General features: G+C 41.7%; 1 protein-coding gene across 1 annotated transcript in view; it reads left to right on the top strand.

The window, feature by feature from the left end:
* Positions 1,559-11,996, top strand: part of STON1 (stonin 1) — a 53,624-nt gene continuing 43,186 nt past the window's right edge. Inside the window, 2 exon segments of the mRNA XM_021088288.1 lie at positions 1,559-1,716; positions 4,741-4,809. The gene's annotated coding sequence lies outside the window, so the exon portion shown is untranslated.

Genomic DNA, 11,996 nt, shown 5'->3' with positions numbered 1-11,996 from the left:
TCCCAGGGAGGCAGCTCCACTTGCGGAAGAGGCTCAGATGTTAAGTGACTTCCATAGTGACTTGCCTTACCTGCTAGCAAGTAATGGATTTGGAACTAGATGCCACCCTCTAACCTCTCCTCAGAGGACAACTTCCCTTCTCTTCTGCATTCTGCAAGTGGCTCCTGCCCCATCCACACAGCCTGGCCCTTCACTAGGCTATCCCTGCCCTGTCCTCCTCCTCCTCTTGAGCATTGATGGGCCCTGGAAGGTGGACTTCCATCTTTCCTTTCCTCTTACCCTGCCACCAGGGTTGGTCCTACCTTAAGGTAAAAGAGAACCTCAAGAGAGTCTTCAAAAATAATTCTTACCAAGATATGGAAGCAACCCAAGTATCCAACAACAGATGAATGGACAAAGAAGAATTGCTGTGTATGTATGTGTGTGTGTGTGTATGTGTAATGGAGTATTACTGAACCATAGACAGAAATGTGGATGAACTTAGAGAATATTATGCTTGGTGAAATAGGTCAGATAGAGAAAGACAAATACTGTATGATATCACTTATATGTGGAATCTAAAAAATAATACAAATGAATGTATATAGCAGAACAGAAATAGACTCATAAAAAACAAACTAGTGGTTACCAGAGGGGAGAGAGAAGAGGGAGGGGCAAATTAAGGGTATGGGATTAAGGGATACAAACTACTATGTATAAAACAGGAGTTCTCTTGCTGCAGCTGGTTAAGGATCTGGTGTTGTCACTGCAGTGGTTTGGGCCACTGCTTATCTCTGGAGTATGCCCAGGGCCCAGCAATAAAATAAAATAAAATAAATAAAATAGCACAGTGAATTATAGCCATTATCTTGCAATAACATTTTTTAAAAACCATTTTTAAAAGTTGAAGTATAGTAAATTTATAATGTGCTAGTTTCAGGTGTACAGCAAAGTGATTCATATATAGATATATATTCAGATTCTTTTTCATTATAGGTTATTGCAATGACTTTTAACGGGAGTATAATCTGTAAAAATTCTGAATCACTATGCTGTACACCTAAAACTAATGTAATATTGTAAATCAACTATACTTCACTTTTTAAAAAATGCAAAAAACATTCCTTAGTTCTCCTAATCACTAGAGAAAACAAAACCCAAAAACTCTATGAAGCAGCGTGGAAAACAGGACCACAGTCTCCTCACCACCACCCCCTCCCACCCCAACCCCCCCACCCCCAACCCTAATCTTCGCACCACCCAGAGATGATGACAAGGTCCTGGGGGTGGGAGTGGCTTCAGATCGGCCAAAGAGCCCAGCTAGCTGCTTCGAGGGGCATCCAAAACTAACTCATGTGCCTCCTCCGCAGCCCACTTGTGCTGAAGGGAGCACCCGCTTCCCAACTTGCGGCTGGAAGCTCAGGTGGAGGAAAATAAGGGGAGACAAGAGAATAGAGAATCTCACGTCAGAAAAACTTTGAGGTGTCCAGGGCGGGAAAGGAGTGAGGAGAGAGGGGAGGATCCGGCAGGGGGTGGAGCAGGGACGCCGGAGCCTCCGCGGAGTGGCCACCCCCTCCCGGCCCTCCACTCCAGTCGCTCCCGGCCCTCCCTCTCCTCCCGCTCTGCCTGCCCCTCTCCTCCTCCTCTTGTCTCTCCCTCCTCCTCCCACTCCTCCTCCTGCTCCTCCTCCCGGGGTGGATGGCGGCGGCCAGAGTTGGAACCCCAGCCGCGCTGCCCGTGAGTGACCGGCCCCAGGGGACAGATGGGGAGGCAAGGGGAGCCCCCCATCTCGAGCGGGTTACCCCCGGTTTCTGGGAAAGTTCGCGGGCGGGGGCGGGGGGCGGCGGCGCCGCGGGACGTGGGCATCTCCCAGGCTGGCTGGGCGCCCCGCGCGGTGCCCCTTCTCCCCTTTATCGCCCTCAATGCCCGCAAAGCACAGGGCCCTCACGGGGTGGGCCCCTCCTGGCTTTCCCCTAGCCCCTCAGCTCTGGGGCTGCTGCTGTGACCTGGGTCTCTCTCTCAAGGAAAACTCAAATAGCAAAGAAAAGAATCTAGACTCAGTTCCGGGTGTGGGGGTGGGGGTGGGGGGGAAAGGGGCCTCCCCCGGCTCCTCCAAACCCGCGGCCCTGGCCTCCCCTACCATGGTCACCAGCCCGGGTGCTCCATCCCTACCCCCGGGGGCTCAGCATCCCCCCACCCCCAGGACTCTCATTTTCCTTCTTCCTGGCTCCCCCTACTCCTGCTGCTGTCTCCCCTTCCCCCCTTTTCTCTGGGAGGCCCGTGTCCCACAGGCTGGTATCTCCAGCCTGGTGCCCCCTCCAGCCCTAGATGGCGATGACCCAGACCAAGGAATCAGAGCCACAAGGGCCTCCACACCTGCCCAAACATTTTCTGCAGGAATGACTTTACTGGGATTTGGTGTAGGGGCCCCTGGACCCACAAATCATACCTTGTGTGTCCAAGGGGAAATTAAAATGTATTCCTCCTTAGGATTGTACTGTTTCTGCTGGGCATCTTGTATTTTTTTTCTTTAAACCTGACTATGCTTGCTTCTGATAATAATGATACTTCATGTGATTAGCCTTTCTAATTCTGAAAGAAACAGGAAAAATAATAAAAAGAAAATGTAAAAAAAAGTGCTTGCAAAAATACTGTGCAGAACCTGATCTTTGGAAAGTAAAGACTTCACTCCATACTTAACCGTTTTAGTGGGAGATGAGAGTTCACTGCAGCTTATTTTCAGACCGTCCCAAACAGACTATTACAGTCTCCCCCAGGCTAGAAGTTTTAATTTGCCTGACATAAACCACAGTGTTTGTTGGCATTCGCCAGCCTGGCATACTCACCCTGCATTTCTCTTCCTTCCTGCTAGCCCTCTTCTCCATCCCTCTCTCAATTCCCCCGCTCCCACTTTCTTGTAAACAGGAGTTGTGAAAACAAGGCAATGGAAGAGGTGAAAACGAGCAGGACCACAAAGAAAAAACAGGCTTGCTTTTTTAATCCTGAGGCTGTTGTTTCGACTTGACTCCTAATGGGTAGAGGAATGCTTAGTTCATTTGTGTGGTTTTATGTCTGTTCTCATTAGGGTTGAATCAGTGTTTCCATGACAGGCTTAGTTCTCTGGGTGATTAAAAGGAGCTTGTTAATTCTCAGATGGGTCTGGACAGATCAAGTCTGGAATCTGGAGGTTTTTTTTTTTTTTTTTTTTTTTTTTTTAGGGATTTATCTGGGTTGATACTTCAGACCTCTGCCCACTCAGAACTGGAGCAGCCGGGTTGGTTGTGGGGAGGGGGGCAACATGAGCTGGGGTTTGCTTCCACATGACTGATGAAGAAAAAGCTTTCCTAAGGAGTGAGCTATGTGAGCAGGATCATAGGGAGAGTTGAAATTTTATTGTTTTTAGAGAGAATGCACTTCTCAAGAATTTCAGCTATTCCTGTTACTATACAGACAATAAATATGGTTGTAACATATCAGGTTCTGAACAACCCATCAAAACAGGTCAAGGTACTGAACTATTTGGAAATAAAACTTTTTAATCAAATGAATTGCATTGGAAAGAAACCCCTTTATTTTCAAAAGGATGTAATTCATTTTTCTTTGCTGATTGAGTTTGGCAGTTCCTCATTAGTATGAATTAGAAAAGTTTTGCTGTGATCTCGAATGTCATTGCTGAGACAGTCTTGTGACTTCCATTTAAAAAGAAAGTCATTAAAAGTTTTGAATTTGTGGAGTTGCTGTTGTGATGCATCGGAAGCAAATCCGACTAGGAACCCTGAGGTTATGGGTTCGATCCCTGACCTCGCTCAGTGGGTTAAGGCTCTGGTGTTGTTGTGAGCTATGGTATAGGTTACAGACGTGGTTTGGATCTGGTGTGGCTGAGGCAGTGGTGTAGGCCAGCAGCTGTATCTCTGATTAGACCCCTAGCCTGGGAACCTCCATATGCTGCAAAAAAAAAAAAAAAAAAGTTTTTGAACTTATTTAGCTCTGGTGTTTGGAAAAACAATGCACTCAGATAAAAATCTTCAGTCTCTTCCTCTTCCTGAGAATTTTTAACGTGTATTCAGTGCTGCAGAATGCCCCAGAATTTAATGCCCTTATACTATTTGGAATGAAATCACCTTTCTGCCTTGTTCAGCTTTTGTACCAATTAATGGAATCTTGTTAAACTGGGTGGTTTGCCATCAGTCATGAGGGTTGCCTGTGCAGCTCCAGTTAGGCTGCTCTGGACACTGGGGATGTAATGAAGGCTCCAATGTGCCCCTGACTGAAGAGCAGGTGGTCTCGATGGTGAGATGAAGGCAGCATCTCCAGGTAGCCAATAGAAAGCAGTCAACTATCTGGAAGGGTCAGATGACTTGGCAGTAGATGAAGTGTAGGAACCTCAGAGAAGGAAGGAGGGCAGGGCTTATTTTAAAGTAAATGACAAGTAAAATAACCTAAGGGAATATGACGTGGGCTTTTAAAATCATGTTATGCAAGAATCCCAAATTATATAGGCATGCTTAGGGTATGATGTTAAAATTTAAAAGCAAGTTATGAAGTAGCATTGATCTCATGCTTTAAAAATATGCCCCCCCCCCATATTTGAATTATGTGCATTGAAATGGATGGTGAGATTATAGGTACTTTTGATTTTCTTTGTGCTTGCCTGTATTTCCCAACTTTTTTACAGTAACATTTGAGTATAAAGCACATGTATACTATATTTCATTTTAAAACACTCTGAAGTAAATACTATTATTATTCTCTTGATGTCAGATTCAGAAGCTAGAATCAGAGAGGAAACTTACCAAGGTTGCATGTGCTGGAGTCAAATCTTGAATTCAGGTCAGTAGCCAAAGTCTATGCATCTCAGTCACTATTGTCTACCATCTCTCTGCACATATACTTTTATTTTAATTATAAGAAAAAAAATAGAAAAGGAAGGGAGAGTAATTTGTGCTTTATTAGAACTGATATTTTGATTAATTGTATAATGCTCTGTCTCCCACCTCTTCCATCTCCCACTGTCACTTCTCCTTGAAAGTCCTTAGTCAGAGGTAGCTCACCTTCCCATGGGAGCCAGCTGTACCTATGAGAAATAATCCAGAATTCCTCAGAGGCTTCCCAGCCAGCCTGGAATTCCAGGAACCCCATGGGATTCTGGAGCAGTCCTGGTAGAAGGTAGGATTTTTAAAGATCAGCAAATTGTGTCTTCAGAGCTCTACCAACATGGGCTTTCATTGTTCTTAGTATTGTCAGGGGAGTAAGAAGGATTTGAAGGCTCAGGGAAAGCTGCCAGGCTCCCACTTATCTATGCTTTATATAGAATGTCCAGATAGGTAGGTTAAGGATTTACCATGGAACAGGAAAGAGAGAGGAAAAGCTTTTGCTTCCAACTAGTTTTTGGAAGCCTGGCTATGTGGGTGATCCCATGCATTGGCAAGATGGACCAGCCTAGTGGAGATGGAAATATTCTGGGCATAGCCTGGGAAAAAGCCTACATCCTGAACCACCATGTCTCCTCACAGGCAGCCAGGCCCCCAGAGGTCACCTTATCTATCCTTTTCCTGGAACATATACCTAAAGATGGGCATTTCTAAAATGCCTGGTCATTCAAATAACATGCCGTAAGTAGGAAACTTTATCTCTTTTATTCCTTGAGGAAGAGATTTCTGTAAGGGTAATGCTTCTAAATGACCCTGTTGAGAAAAATTTTAAGAGTTAGTGACCTCTTTCCTAAATTATCTCATTTGGCCCAAAGTCCCCGATCTTGTATCCGTTTAACTGTATGACGAATGTCTTTGTGGTCTCAGTGCCAGGAATAGTTCTTGTGAATAACTTGTTTGTTTTGCCTTGTAGATGCTGTGTGTGAATCCTTTAATTGATGTTTCCTATCTCTTATTTGGCCAAAAGGAAGCACAGAGCCAACTTAGTGGCCTACTTCTAGCATATGCGTAGGATTTCATGGCCTGTACTTTGAATAACTAATAACATATACCTTCTGTTTCCTATGTATACTTCTCCTTAGTCCCACTTTTCTCACCTACTTTATACTGTTTTATTTACTCAATGCATTTTGGAGGCTGTGACTTCTGATATCCCACTTCTTCCTTCTGAGTTCACATCAATGGAAATTTGGAAGTTCTTTCATAGAAGGTCTTTGGTAAACTTTAAAATATTTGTATTCTTGAAAATGTCTTTATTTTGCCCTTACAAATGAGAGTTTGACTGGATAGGGAAAGAACAGTGAAAAGATTTTATTTTATTTTATTGTCTTTTTGCCTTTTCTAGGGCCACTCCTGAGGCATGTGGAGGTTCCCAGGCTAGGGGTCTAATCGGAGTTGTAGCTGCCGGCCTACACCACAGCCACAGCCACAGCCACAGCAATGTGGAATCCGAGCCACATCCGAGACCTGCACTACAGCTCAGGGCAACGCTGGATCCCTAACCCACCGAGCGAGGCCAAGGATCGAACCTGCAACCCCATGGTTCCCAGTCAGATCCGTTAAACACTGTGCCACGACGGGAACTCCCTTGTATTTCCTTTTTAACCCATGGATTAATTTTCCATTTTTAACTTAAGTTTTTTTTTTTTCTTCTTTTAAATGATACAGCATGGTCTGTATTATAGCAACTCTTTGTGTACAATTATATAAACTTTTCTCCCAAATACTTCATGTGTGCTTTAAAAGAAAAATATGCTCTCTACTTGATGGATGCAGCATTCTGTATCAGTCTAATAGGTTAAACTTATTAACTGTGTTTTTCAAATTTCTCATGTTCTTCCTGATTTTTTCCCCCTGATTTTTGAGTTCTTTTCAGTTTCTGAGAAAAGAATGTTAAAATCTTCCACTCTTTTTGGAAGAAAAATTTTTCAGTTTCTCCTTATAATTCATCAGTGTTTATGCAAGGTCCTGATCATTATTTCCCCTGAATGAATTTTGTATATTATCTGTTGTCCTCCTTTATTTCTGTTAATGCTTTTGCCTAAATTCTATTTTTTTTTTTTTTTTTGTCAGTTGCAGCTCCAATTCAACCCCTAGCTCCTGGAACTTCCATGTGCTGCATGTGTGGCCATAAAAAGAAAAGAAAAAGAAATTAGTTTTATTGGACCAAGTTTTGTATATATTCCTGCTTTTCTTCTGTCAACTGATTTGAAAGACAGATTCTGTTTGTATTCTTTTAGTAGTTAGTCTTACATTTTTAACATGTGCATCCATTTAACAAAGTCTAAAGTTAAGAAATTTCTCTATTTTCCTCTCAACAATGCAACGGCCTTAGATGGTTTTAATCTAATCTGCCCCTCTTCCCATCTTCCTGGTTATGTGGTCTAGTGGTTTAGTCCCGTGTTGTGTATCACCCTCTCCCTACCCCTGCAATTAGTCATCATTATTATTTTTACTTTTTTTTCTTTTTTTAATCAAAATTTATTTAACTTTACCAATTTCTTGTCTCAACCTTGCCTCTTACATACCATCCCTTACTTCTATGTTCATTTTCTTCCTAATGATAACGTTTTCAGTGAAAGTCTGGGGTTTTAATACTTTCCATGCTGTGTGTACTTCGGTTTTGAAAATGTTTTTATTCATGTCACTCCTGAAAGATAACTTATCAAGGTATAGAGTTCTAAGCAGATATTTTTCCCTCAGCATTTTGTAAGATAGTACACCACTGTCTTTTGGTCTCAATTGTTCCTTACAAGAAATCTCTTTTTGGTCTGTCATTCTTTTGTAGGTGATATCTTTTCTCTCTTAGAGACTTTCAGTCTGATCTTTTTGTCTTTCATGTTGTGCCATCTCACACACAGGTATAGTCTGTTTTTATATATTCTGCTTGGAATGCAGTGGGCTCATTAATCTGAAGCCTCATCTCTGTTTTCATATCTAAAGCCTTCTCAATTGCTTTCTCTAAAAATCTGTTTTAAAGTAATTATTGAGCATTTAGTGTTTCTCGGTATTAGGAATGCTTCTAGGTGCTAGAGATACAGGGAAGAACATAAGAGGCAAAAACCCCTACTCTGATATTGAATCCCTCATGCTCTCCATTCTTTCCTTTTGAAATACCTATTAGGCAAATGTTGAACCTTCTCATTTTATCTTCTGTGTCTTCTATGTCTGAGAGTTCATCTTACTATGGTTGATCTGTGAACAGTGTTGGGGTGCTGATCCTCTGTGCAATTGGAAATTTGTGTATAACTTAGCTGGCCCTTCATGCCTGCAGTTCCTCCATATTGGTGATGCCACATCTCAGGTTTCAACCAATTGAGGAATGTGTAGTATTGTAGTATTTACTCTTGAAAAAAATCTGCAGATAAGTGGATTCTCACAGATCAAATTCATACTGTTCAAGGGTCAACTGTACTTATCTCTTTATCTCAACTATATTCTGAGTGATTTTTTTCCGTTCCATTTTCCAGTTTATTTTTTTAACTGCATTTAGTCTACTGTTTAGTCCATCTGCCTTTTTAAAAAATTTAATGTCTATGTACTTTTATTTCTAGAATTTCTATTTGATGCTTGATATCTGCCTGTCCTTTTTTTTTTTAAATTATCTCTTTGCTTTTTAATTTTCAATCCTTTTTCTCTGTCCTTCGATCTTTTACACTTTTTTTTATCTTTTACACTTTTTTTTATTACTCAAATGAATTTATCACATCTGTAGTTGTATAATGATCATAACAATCTGATTTCACAGGATTTCCATCCCACAGCCCAACTTTTTTAAAGATTATTTGTTATTTCCATTATTAAGTTCTTTATGATTATGATTCATTTCCTCTTGTGTCTTACATCTTCATCAGGAATTATTTTCAATAGAAATCCTATCTACCTCAGATTGCTAGCATATCTGTATAAAGTGATTTCACATTTGCTTCTGCTGGTCCTCTCTGGGTTTTACCCATTCCAAACTAGCCTTTTTGTTAATGTCTCGGTAGATATGCCCTGAAAACCTGAATGTATGCATTTATACCTTGTTCCTGCATTGTGGTACAAGTCTGGATTTCAGGGGTTTTTTTCAGTCACTCATTTTCTTCTGTTTGCCCAAGCAGATGACAAGCTTTCTTGCAGTTTCCCTCAGATTGGTAAATGACGTTCCTCTAGCATTTTTACTCATGAAGCAGCCCTTTATGACCTCAAGCTTTATGTAAGTGCTTCACTAACAGCTCCTGGCATACAGTGGCCATTACCTGGACTCCCCTCACTGCATTCAAATGCATTAAATGTCATTAAAGATGTCGTTAATGATGTCATTACAATTACAGCCCCTAGCCATTCAGACTTCTACCTGGTCTGGATCGTTCCATGAGCCCCTTAGCTTCAGCTCTCACTGATACATCTACTTTGACTACCCTCTTTATTTCTGGAGATTTCCATGTTATCTATGTTTTATATGGTAAGTTTTTTTGTTTGTTTGTTTTTGTTTTTTCAGGAATTTCCCAGGCGAGGGGTCAAATTGGAGCTGCAGCTTCCAGCCTACGGCAACAGCCACAGCAACGTGGGATCCGAGCGTGTCGGTGACCTATGCCATAGCTCATGGCAATGCCACATCCACTGTGTGAGGCCGGGAATCCATCCTTATGGATTCTAGTGAGGTTTGTAACCTCCTGAGCCACAACGGAACTCCCTATGTAGTAATAGTTTTGTCATTGTAGTTTTGTTCAGTGTTTTGAAGTATTCGGATTGGAGGAGTAATTTCTCATGTCTACACAATCTCTCATATTGACTGAGGCTTTTAACTACTGATTTTAAAGTTTATTTTGTTATATGTAAAGTAGGATACAAGTAAGTAAATGCATCTGCATTAGACCCTGAATGTGAAATCTGCTGTTTCTGAATGAATGCAACAGCGAAGAGCCCCTAAGAGTCCCGTGTGCTAACACCAGCATCACAGGGGACTCTGCACCCATGGGGTGGTGACGCACTCAATATCTGGCCACATGTTCTCAGTTCAGAAGAGATCTGAATTTCTCATACACTGTTCCAGTCCCCAAATGCTGTCCTTTAGATTCTCTGTAATAGATTAAATAAAACCTTCTTATAACCTGCCAGCCTCCTAACTCATATCCATATTGAGAAGAAAAGCCTCTGTGGAGAGGTTCCTTTTCCCTTTGGTCATGGAGATAATGCAGTCTCTGCTGGCATTTGTGTTTACTTGTGTCTCTAACAGAGCAAAGAGGTGTACACTGAACAATGGATTCTTTACTTGGGGTGATAGCATCTCTGGGAATGCTGAGCCTGTTTATAATATTTAAAGAAATTTGTACAGTCATCTCTTTCCCATACCCTCCCAACAAATCCTGTTCTTTTAAGGAAACCAAGTCAGCAATCATCCTTTGCCTTCTCTGGCCCTCACATCTATATGATAATGGATGAGAAATGGACTTAGCAGTCAGGTAGATCTGGGTTTGAATCCAAGCTTGCCTCTAACTTAGATGTGAGGCTTACTATGTTCAGGGCGCTGTAACAAAATACCCAGACTGGGTGGCTTATAAACAACAGAAATTTATTTCTCATGGTTCTAGAGACTGGAAGTCCAAGATCTGGGTGCCGTCTCCTGGTTCTGGTGAGTAGCTCTTCCAGGTTGCATGTGACCAACTTCTGTTTGTGTGATCACATGGTAGAAGAGGAGAGCTAGCTCTCTGAGGCTTCTTTTATAAAAATCCCCATCATGAGGGCTCCACCTTCTTGACCTAATCACTCCCTAAAGGTCCCTCCTCATAATACCATCACCTTGGAGGTCAGGATTTCCACATATGAATTTTGGGGAAATCCAAACATTCAGACCATTAGCAGTGGCTTTGGGCAAGTTATTTAACATTTCTGAGCCTAAGTTTCCTTTTCCATAAAAGAGTAATAATAAAACCTACCTCAAGCTTGTTCTGAAGGTTGAGATAATAGGAAATAATATGGAGCAAGTGCTTGGCATACATTAGTGCTTGTACATTCAGTCTCCTGTTATCATCTCCCTTCCTTTGCTCTGCTTCTTCTGAACCAGGTTGGGCTTTAGAAGTTCTAATCAGAGAGACATCTGGGGAGAAGCCATGGGTACATCTGCTCACATATTATATTTTCTTAGTAACTGATTTAGATTTCTCTTGGATGAACTTCTGCCATTATGAGTTTGCATCTGTACTATCTCTTTGTAGCCCTCCCAGCCTATAAATCAATGTTTTTGTAGAATAACTTTGTTATTCCTTAAGAACCATGTCCCTCTTAACCAGAAATATCTCTTTTCTTTATTTGTTGGTGCTCCTGTTCCTTGAGGAGATAAAACCCCTTCATTTCATTATTGCCATTAACATTTTAAAGACAAAGACCTTAGAGAGCGTATATAAGGAGTAAACAATGGAACTACTTCTGGGACTTAGTGTCCCCAAGGGAGATCATGAAGACCCTGAGCAATTGAAGGGTAGGTAGGCGTGGGGAATTGACCAAGAAGAGGCAGTCATCCTGGATAGAAGGACTGAAGGTATCTCCTAAGGATTTCACAAGGCTTAAAATCTGCCTATTTTGCGACAATTATTTATCCAGGCCCTGTGGAATCTATACTTGGCCCAGAGCTTTTTGCAAATTTTCTCAGAAATAATACTAATGATAGCTATGACTGTTCTTGAGTAGATGAAAAGAGCATCATGAAAACAAAAAACCTAATTGGAATTATGGATATGCTTCCATATAAATATCTGTGGCTCCTACCACAAAAATAACTTTTCCATCGCGGAGTTAAGTCAGAAGTCTCATGGAAGCAGCATTGAGAATCTAATTTAAAACAGCTGTGGCCCAGAAATTCCGAGTTGGGGCTGCCACAATGGCCTCTGTTCATCTCTTTGAACTTTTTTTTTTCCCTGTTCATGGTAACTCATATTCAGGGCCAATTCAGAGGCCCAAGAAGATGGTAATTGATGCTACAAACCTTGCTTTTGTTGGCCTCAGTTTGGTGTTAATGCAAACAGAGAGAAATGTTTTAATCTCACATCTTTACAACTGAGAGCCTCCCCTGGTGCAGCTCCAGGCCTGTTGCTCGTTTTTTTT

Source organism: Sus scrofa, chromosome 3, assembly GCF_000003025.6.
Source record: "Sus scrofa isolate TJ Tabasco breed Duroc chromosome 3, Sscrofa11.1, whole genome shotgun sequence".
NCBI lineage: Eukaryota > Metazoa > Chordata > Mammalia > Artiodactyla > Suidae > Sus > Sus scrofa.
This window is presented reverse-complemented; position numbering and strand designations above follow the sequence as displayed.